Source organism: Uloborus diversus, chromosome 2 (assembly GCF_026930045.1).
Source record: "Uloborus diversus isolate 005 chromosome 2, Udiv.v.3.1, whole genome shotgun sequence".
Lineage (NCBI taxonomy): Eukaryota > Metazoa > Arthropoda > Arachnida > Araneae > Uloboridae > Uloborus > Uloborus diversus.
The window spans coordinates 7,280,270-7,289,694 of record NC_072732.1 but is presented as its reverse complement, the minus strand read 5'-3'; positions in this window follow the sequence as shown (position 1 = coordinate 7,289,694).

The following is a 9,425-nucleotide window of genomic DNA, read 5'->3' as shown; positions in this document are numbered from 1 at the left end:
GACTAAGCGGACTTATTTTTACATATTTTTGCACGTGATGTGGCAAGGATTAAGAAAATATAAACATATTTCAGTTTTAAAAAAATTTCGAATTTCCCGCCCTTTTACATTGTAGATATTTTATTTTTTTCCGGGCAAACTAAATTTCTTAGAGGGTTGCTTTTGATATATTTTTTTACGCAATGCGGCAAGGATTAAGAATATATAGCCATTTTAAATTTAAAAAAATTTCAAAATTCCCGCCTAAAGGAAAACTGCAGTCTCTGGGGATGAGATAAGGCATATTAATCGTATCCATTTTCGCTTTTTTTTTATAAATCTAGATGACTAAGCGGACTTATTTTTACATATTTTTGCACGTGATGTGGCAAGGATTAAGAAAATATAAACATATTTCAGTTTTAAAAAAATTTCGAATTTCCCGCCCTTTTACATTGTAGATATTTTATTTTTTTCCGGGCAAACTAAATTTCTTAGAGGGTTGCTTTTGATATATTTTTTTACGCAATGCGGCAAGGATTAAGAATATATAGCCATTTTAAATTAAAAAAAATTTCAAAATTCCCGCCTAAAGGAAAACTGCAGTCTCTGGGGATGAGATAAGGCATATTAATCGTATCCATTTTCGCTTTTTTTTGTAAATCTAGATGACTAAGCGGACTTATTTTTACATATTTTTGCACGTGATGTGGCAAGGATTAAGAAAATATAAACATATTTCAGTTTTAAAAAAATTTCGAATTTCCCGCCCTTTTACATTGTAGATATTTTATTTTTTTCCGGGCAAACTAAATTTCTTAAAGGGTTGCTTTTGATACATTTTCTTACGCAATGCGGCAAGGATTAAGAATATATAGCCATTTTAAATTAAAAAATTTTTCAAAATTCCCGCCTAAAGGAAAACTGCAGTCTCTGGGGATGAGATAAGGCATATTAATCGTATCCATTTTCGCTTTTTTCCGTAAATCTAGATGACTAAGCGGACTTATTTTTACATATTTTTGCACGTGATGTGGCAAGGATTAAGAAAATATAAACATATTTCAGTTTTAAAAAAATTTCGAATTTCCCGCCCTTTTACATTGTAGATATTTTATTTTTTTCCGGGCAAACTAAATTTCTTAGAGGGTTGCTTTTGATATATTTTTTTACGCAATGCGGCAAGGATTAAGAATATATAGCCATTTTAAATTAAAAAAAATTTCAAAATTCCCGCCTAAAGGAAAACTGCAGTCTCTGGAGATGAGATAAGGCATATTAATCGTATCCATTTTCGCTTTTTTCCGTAAATCTAGATGACTAAGCGGACTTATTTTTACATATTTTTGCACGTGATGTGGCAAGGATTAAGAAAATATAAACATATTTCAGTTTTAAAAAAATTTCGAATTTCCCGCCCTTTTAAATTGTAGATATTTTATTTTTTTCCGGGCAAACTAAATTTCTTAGAGGGTTGCTTTTGATATATTTTTTTACGCAATGCGGCAAGGATTAAGAATATATAGCCATTTTAAATTTAAAAAAATTTCAAAATTCCCGCCTAAAGGAAAACTGCAGTCTCTGGGGATGAGATAAGGCATATTAATCGTATCCATTTTCGCTTTTTTCCGTAAATCTAGATGACTAAGCGGACTTATTTTTTTACATATTTTTTTGCACGTGATGTGGCAAGGATTAAGAAAATATAAACATATTTCAGTTTTAAAAAAATTTCGAATTTCCCACTCTTTTACATTGTAGATATTTTATTTTTTTCCGGGCAAACTAAATTTCTTAGAGGGTTGCTTTTGATATATTTTTTTACGCAATGCGGCAAGGATTAAGAATATATAGCCATTTTAAATTAAAAAAAATTTCAAAATTCCCGCCTAAAGGAAAACTGTAGTCTCAGGAGATGAGATAAGGCATATTAATCGTATTCATTTTCGCTTTTTTCCGTAAATCTAGATGACTAAGCGGACTTTTTTTTACATATTTTTGCACGTGATGTGGCAAGGATTAAAGAAATATAAACATATTTCAGTTTTGAAAAAATTTGGAATTTCCCGCCCTTTTAAATTGTAGATATTTTATTTTTTTCCGGGCAAACTAAATTTCTTAGAGGGTTGCTTTTGATGTATTTTTTACGCAATGCGGCAAGGATTAAGAATATATAGCCATTTTAAATTTAAAAAAATTTCAAAATTCCCGCCTAAAGGAAAACTGCAGTCTCTGGGGATGAGATAAGGCATATTAATCGCATCCATTTTCGCTTTTTTTTTATAAATATAGATGACTAAGCGGACTTATTTTTACATATTTTTGCACGTGATGTGGCAAGGATTAAGAAAATATAAACATATTTCAGTTTTAAAAAAATTTCGAATTTCCCGCCCTTTTACATTGTAGAAATTTTATTTTTTTCCGGGCAAACTAAATTTCTTAGGGGGTTGCTTTTGATATATTTTTTTACGTAATGCGGCAAGGATTAAGAATATATAGCCATTTTAAATTAAAAAAAATTTCAAAATTCCCGCCTAATGGAAAACTGCAGTCTCTGGGGATGAGATAAGGCATATTAATCGTATCCATTTTCGCTTTTTTCCGTAAATCTAGATGACTAAGCGGACTTATTTTTACATATTTTTGCACGTGATGTGGCAAGGATTAAGAAAATATAAACATATTTCAGTTTTAAAAAAATTTCGAATTTCCCGCCCTTTTACATTGTAGATATTTTATTTTTTTCCGGGAAAACTAAATTTGTTAGAGGGTTGCTTTTGATATATTTTTTTACGCAATGCGGCAAGGATTAAGAATATATAGCCATTTTAAATTAAAAAAAATTTCAAAATTCCCGCCTAAAGGAAAACTGTAGTCTCTGGAGATGAGATGAGGCATATTAATCGTATCCATTTTCGCTTTTTTCCGTAAATCTAGATGACTAAGCGGACTTATTTTTACATATTTTTGCACGTGATGTGGCAAGGATTAAGAAAATATAAACATATTTCAGTTTTGAAAAAATTTGGAATTTCCCGCCCTTTTAAATTGTAGATATTTTATTTTTTTCCGGGCAAACTAAATTTCTTAGAGGGTTGCTTTTGATGTATTTTTTACGCAATGCGGCAAGGATTAAGAATATATAGCCATTTTAAATTTAAAAAAATTTCAAAATTCCCGCCTAAAGGAAAACTGCAGTCTCTGGGGATGAGATAAGGCATATTAATCGTATCCATTTTCGCTTTTTTCCGTAAATCTAGATGACTAAGCGGACTTATTTTTACATATTTTTGCACGTGATGTGGCAAGGATTAAGAAAATATTAACATATTTCAGTTTTAAAAAAATTTCGAATTTCCCGCCCTTTTACATTGTAGATATTTTATTTTTTTCCGGGCAAACTAAATTTCTGAAAGGGTTGCTTTTGATATATTTTTTACGCAATGCGGCAAGGATTAAGAATATATAGCCATTTTAAATTAAAAAAAATTTCAAAATTCCCGCCTAAAGGAAAACTGCAGTCTCTGGGGATGAGATAAGGCATATTAATCGGATCCATTTTCGCTTTTTTTTTGTAAATCTAGATGACTAAGCGGAATTATTTTCACATATTTTTGCACGTGATGTGGCAAGGATTAAGAAAATATAAACATATTTCAGTTGTAAAAAAATTTCGAATTTCCCGCCCTTTTACATTGTAGATATTTTATTTTTTTTCCGGGCAAACTAAATTTCTTAGAGGGTTGCTTTTGATATATTTTTTTACGCAATGCGGCAAGGATTAAGAATATATAGCCATTTTAAATTAAAAAAAATTTCAAAATTCCCGCTTAAAGGAAAACTGCAGTCTCTGGGGATGAGATAAGGCATATTAATCGTATCCATTTTCGCTTTTTTCCGTAAATCTAGATGACTAAGCGGACTTATTTTTACATATTTTTGCACGTGATGTGGCAAGGATTAAGAAAATATAAACATATTTCAGTTTTAAAAAAATTTCGAATTTCCCGCCCTTTTACATTGTAGATATTTTATTTTTTTCCGGGCAAACTAAATTTGTTAGAGGGTTGCTTTTGATATTTTTTTTACGCAATGCGGCAAGGATTAAGAATATATAGCCATTTTAAATTAAAAAAAATTTCAAAATTCCCGCCTAAAGGAAAACTGTAGTCTCTGGAGATGAGATAAGGCATATTAATCGTATCCATTTTCGCTTTTTTCCGTAAATCTAGATGACTAAGCGGACTTATTTTTACATATTTTTGCACGTGATGTGGCAAGGATTAAGAAAATATAAACATATTTCAGTTTTGAAAAAATTTGGAATTTCCCGCCCTTTTAAATTGTAGATATTTTATTTTTTTCCGGGCAAACTAAATTTCTTAGAGGGTTGCTTTTGATGTATTTTTTTACGCAATGCGGCAAGGATTAAGAATATATAGCCATTTTAAATTAAAAAAAATTTCAAAATTCCCGCCTAAAGGAAAACTGCAGTCTCTGGGGATGAGATAAGGCATATTAATCGTATCCATTTTCGCTTTTTTTTTTATAAATATAGATGACTAAGCGGACTTATTTTTTACATATTTTTGCACGTGATGTGGCAAGGATTAAGAAAATATAAACATATTTCAGTTTTAAAAAAATTTCGAATTTCCCGCCCTTTTACATTGTAGAAATTTTATTTTTTTCCGGGCAAACTAAATTTCTTAGAGGGTTGCTTTTGATATATTTTTTTACGTAATGCGGCAAGGATTAAGAATATATAGCCATTTTAAATTTAAAAAAATTTCAAAATTCCCGCCTAAAGGAAAACTGCAGTCTCTGGGGATGAGATAAGGCATATTAATCGTATCCATTTTCGCTTTTTTCCGTAAATCTAGATGACTAAGCGGACTTATTTTTACTTATTTTTGCACGTGATGTGGCAAGGATTAAGAAAATATAAACATATTTCAGTTTTAAAAAAATTTCGAATTTCCCGCCCTTTTACATTGTAGATATTTTATTTTTTTCCGGGCAAACTAAATTTGTTAGAGGGTTGCTTTTGATATATTTTTTTACGCAATGCGGCAAGGATTAAGAATATATAGCCATTTTAAATAAAAAAAAATTTCAAAATTCCCGCCTAAAGGAAAACTGTAGTCTCAGGAGATGAGATAAGGCATATTAATCGTATCCATTTTCGCTTTTTTCCGTAAATCTAGATGACTAAGCGGACTTATTTTTACATATTTTTGCACGTGATGTGGCAAGGATTAAGAAAATATAAACATATTTCAGTTTTAAAAAAATTTCGAATTTCCCGCCCTTTTACATTGTAGATATTTTATTTTTTTCCGGGCAAACTAAATTTCTTAGAGGGTTGCTTTTGATGTATTTTTTTACGCAATGCGGCAAGGATTAAGAATATATAGCCATTTTAAATTTAAAAAAATTTCAAAATTCCCGCCTAAAGGAAAACCGCAGTCTCTGGGGATGAGATAAGGCATATTAATAGTATCCATTTTCGCTTTTTTTTTTATAAATATAGATGACTAAGCGGACTTATTTTTACATATTTTTGCACGTGATGTGGCAAGGATTAAGAAAATATAAACATATTTCAGTTTTAAAAAAATTTCGAATTTCCCGCCCTTTTACATTGTAGAAATTTTATTTTTTTCCGGGCAAACTAAATTTCTTAGAGGGTTGCTTTTGATATATTTTTTTACGTAATGCGGCAAGGATTAAGAATATATAGCCATTTTAAATTTAAAAAAATTTCAAAATTCCCGCCTAAAGGAAAACTGCAGTCTCTGGGGATGAGATAAGGCATATTAATCGTATCCATTTTCGCTTTTTTCCGTAAATCTAGATGACTAAGCGGACTTATTTTTACATATTTTTGCACGTGATGTGGCAAGGATTAAGAAAATATAAACATATTTCAGTTTAAAAAAAATTTCGAATTTCCCGCCCTTTTACATTGTAGATATTCTATTTTTTTCCTCCTCTCTGTTTACATATGCAAAGGGAGAAAAAAGACTAGATCAGGCATAGTTTTCTGAAGTGCTTCACCAATGAATTACGATGTACAATTTTCCATGTATTGATATCTTCCCGCCTTTGCAAATAGAGTAGTCATACGTTAGATTAAAGAATTTCCAATATAAATGATTCGCGATGATCAGTATTTACTTTTCCCCTCATTCAGTCAAACTCGACCTAGCTGGACTTATCTACCCCATATAATCCGTAGGCAGACAGTATTTCCAGAGTAAAGTGACGAACTTCGACAATTTGAAGACTTTTATCAATCTCGCATGATTCGAATTTTCCGGAACTGAATCGATTATTTCAAAAAGGGTTAAATTTTACGAAAATTTCTATGGCTAAACTAGCCACTAATAGGATCATTACCTTACCTTAAATTACGTTTCATTTCGTCACTGAAATAAAGGTATATTTTTTAAAAAATTGTGCTTGTGCTCTTTCTGCAATAAATATCCTGAAAGACTAGTTTACAATGATGAAAATGTAAATTTAGTGAAACAGATTAGTTTTAAACTGATTTATGATAGTAAAAATAATATAAAAAAGTAACAAAAATAATTAATGAAGTAACGTGTTCATAAATTCATTATCTTAAAAAAATATACCATTTTCCTCTTTCTCTCGTCTTGCTTTAGCGAAATAATGAAGTCTGGTGTAAAAATTAAAATATTTTTTTTTTGAACAATATGAAAATTGTCTCTTTATAATCAATATTAACAACGGTAGTTCAGCCGACAAGCGTTATTTTGCAATATTCTCTTGAAAACCGTCTGTACAATAGCTAGCCCGAAACCGTTCCTTTGATTTTCTATGGAATATTTAAGCATCATGAATGTTTAAAATTAGGACCCAAATTGAGATTTTAGAAAAAAGATTCTACTGGTCGACAAATGTTTCTAAGTCCTCTTAAAAAAAATGAAGGGCATGTTTAAGCAGTTACAGTTTTCATTGTTTTCAGCAGATTTTACGGTGAATCTTGATGTTATTTTAGGATTTCACTAATGAGAGATTGGATTTCACTTGGTTATAATCTGTCATATCTGTTGAACAGTTGTTTTACTGTCCCAAGGTACCCGTCGCAAAGGACAAACGAAAGTCCTCTCAGAGGAAAGTCAACAACAATCTTGTTAAATCTCTTTAGTGTTTTTTCTAGAAAATGTTTCCTGCAGTGTTGTTCTTATTTTGACCTGCGTATATCTCATTGAAAGCATGAAGTTTTTTTCGCAGTTCCTAAAGTGATAATAAAACCCCTGAGAAATTAACAAATTTCATTCCGATACCTTGATTTCGAATCCCCTTCTACCCCCTCCCCCTAAACTAACGAACCTATCATTTCTGAAATTATGCTAGATCGGAGGAAGTATTTGTTTTTACTTCCTCACGTCAAAAAATCTGATTATTCTTTAATCTTGCCATTGCATCTTACTATTTATTCCTTCGCGTTTAGTGCAGAAAGGGCATAAGTCCGGAACTTACGCTCTTTCTGCACTAAACGAAAAATGTGACCCCTAAATAAAGTGCTTTGCTGTACATGAACTGATTTCCCTGCTACACTGGTCGATGACTCTACATAGAAGCTTGTAAAAAAACCACAGCCAACTCAATTTTGAAAAAAAAATGGGACTTATGCCCTTTCGGCCATAATCAATTCAATTGACTGAATGATTAAAAATTGGTATTTTACTTACCTTTTACTTACCAGAGGATAAGAATTATCCTCAACCCTTATCCCAGAGCTTGAACAGTCGCGCTATTTTTATTATCATCATAAATAAAATTACATTTTTATGAAGTACACATTGCTGTTGCATCGCTGTCATACAATATCTATCGCGAGAGTCTTTTCAACAATTCCAATGATGTAATAAGTACAGATGCCAGTTCACACAAGGTTTGGGATTTCTCACTGAATCCCGAAGAGAAGTCCTCACTTCATTCCCTACCAAACGACATGGTGTTTTAAAGTTCCTTCAGAAACATCGTTCCTTCAGAAACGAATAAACTCTCAGTTGCTTAAGTTTAACCCACACAAGTTCCATTCCTTGGCAATCAGAACTCTGTGCAGGTAATTTCAACACGTTTTTACTGGAAAGTCAGAGCTGCTGTTGTGTGTTATGGAGTTTTTCTTCTAAAAGATTCTCGTTCAACACAACAACTTAATAAAGTCAATCGATCTTCATCTTCACATTACAGAATCTTGAAGGCTTCCATGTAAGACTTTTCTCTAAAAATAAAGAATAGATATCGGTCATGTAATGCAATATTTAAAATAATCCGTATAATTATGCTTCATAAGTGCATTGATCTATATTTTAAAACGTTGGTTAGGTACTTTTCCGTTAAAGATACAGAACTTGGAGGCATTCTTAGTTTTTGGCGGTTTTAATTTATTTATCCCTTTTTACATATTGAAAATTTCTAAGTTGGCGTCATTCAACTACTTCAAACCTATAAGTTCTGAAATTACCATATATTTGTAGACATTGCTAATCGCTTTAAGCAATTTTTCTTCCGTCACCGAGGTATCTCTTTCTAAGGGGTCTTTCAAAAGGAGTAAAAGAAATAAATATGACAATGAAAAAAATAATCTTAATAATTCATGAAAACTCGTATATTTTATTAGAATTTCGAGGATTTTTTTTTTACATAAAATTGATTAGAAATTTAAAACACAATCATACAGTTTCAAATACTTTTGCTGTTCCAAAAAAAAAAATGCAAAATTTAGTAAATAGCTAGTGGACAAGTTAGAGCATGTAACGTGCTATAGTAGCTTACAGAAATGGTGGAATGAACCTTAACGAAATATGCCGTCAATATTGAGTCCTGAAAGCAACTTTAATCAATCACATGGAAGATAAAAACCGGTTTGTTTTTACCTTAGTCACTTATTAAAAATTTAGAAGATAAGCCCTCCGAAATAGGAATTCCATTAGTAAATCATATTTTGAAACTAGAAAAGAAGTTTTTGAAATTACTTCCGAAAAGTTGGGGGTTATTTGGCCTTGGATAATTTGGCTTTTCAAGAGGCTGAGAAAAATAACATGTTCCACAGATTTAATTAGGACAAAAAGTCTGTTAGTACTATAGTCTCTGGTAGTTTAGACTTAAGCTTCTGGTTTCAGTAATAAAATGGGTAAAAATGTTCACTGACATTTTAGAGAGCAAGTACAATCTTGCGCAATCTTTAAAAAATTTCTCAACAGTTCAAAAGAGGTTGAAAATAGATTCGCTAAAAACGTTGTTGCACACAAGTTGGGAACATATTAAGTGGTGAACGAAGTTTGATGACAATAGCTGTGTATTGTGTGCGTGCTGTTTTGTTTTTTTTTCCAATTATTTTTTATGTTTCTCTTATCCGAAAATAAAACGTATTAGAAAATAAATCTATTTTTCTATAATTTATT